The sequence below is a fragment of the Anopheles coluzzii genome, chromosome 2 (assembly GCF_943734685.1).
Source record: "Anopheles coluzzii chromosome 2, AcolN3, whole genome shotgun sequence".
NCBI lineage: Eukaryota > Metazoa > Arthropoda > Insecta > Diptera > Culicidae > Anopheles > Anopheles coluzzii.
Genome location: NC_064670.1, coordinates 96,649,424 through 96,650,098, shown reverse-complemented (window position 1 = coordinate 96,650,098; position 675 = coordinate 96,649,424). Strand labels below are relative to the sequence as shown.

The 675-nt window shown below is 35.4% G+C and overlaps 1 non-coding gene across 1 annotated transcript; it reads right to left on the bottom strand.

Moving 5' to 3' along the window:
• Positions 1–328: 328 nt before the first annotated feature.
• Trnaa-cgc (transfer RNA alanine (anticodon CGC)) lies at positions 329–400 on the bottom strand. The gene has a single exon. It is a non-coding gene; the product is annotated as a tRNA-Ala (tRNA).
• Between the last annotated feature and the right edge of the window lie 275 nt (positions 401–675).

Genomic DNA, 675 nt, shown 5'->3' with positions numbered 1-675 from the left:
TTGTTGAGCGATTTTTTTTTCACGTTTTTTTTTATGTGAGCCACACCAATGTTCATTTTGGATTGCCAATTTTTTAGATTTTATAGCAATCTACAACACTGCAACTGGAACAAGGTCCATGCTGTTTTAAAATGGTAAAAAACGGATGTAATCACGTCAAACTGGGAATAGTTCCGTGTTTCAGTTAGTTGCAGAATAATATTTGCAAATTTATTTTGCAAAAACAAGTTTTATCATTCAGCTAGAAACAACAACTTAATACAAACAGAATTACTAACACTACAAAAAAGTAATCGGAAAAATTGTCATATTTGATTACACACCACCTTGGAGATGCCGGGGATTGAACCCGGGACTTCTCACATGCGAAGCGAGCGCTCTACCACTGAGCTACATCCCCATGTTCCTTGGGTAAGATCCTCTATAGTAGATATAGTAGCTCCCCCTATCCAGATTTTGATTCATAGTGTGATCTTCAATTCATGATGATCTTCAACCTTTAATTGAATCTATTTTATCTGTATCTCAGTCCTTAATACGTGTAAACTAATGTATGAAATATTCACTCAGGGAAGAAAAAACATGTCGTCTTTGAAAGATCTTTTCTTCCCTTTAATAAAGCACCACCCCGAAAAAAAATACCGTATCGCGCAAACTGCAACAAAATCACTAATT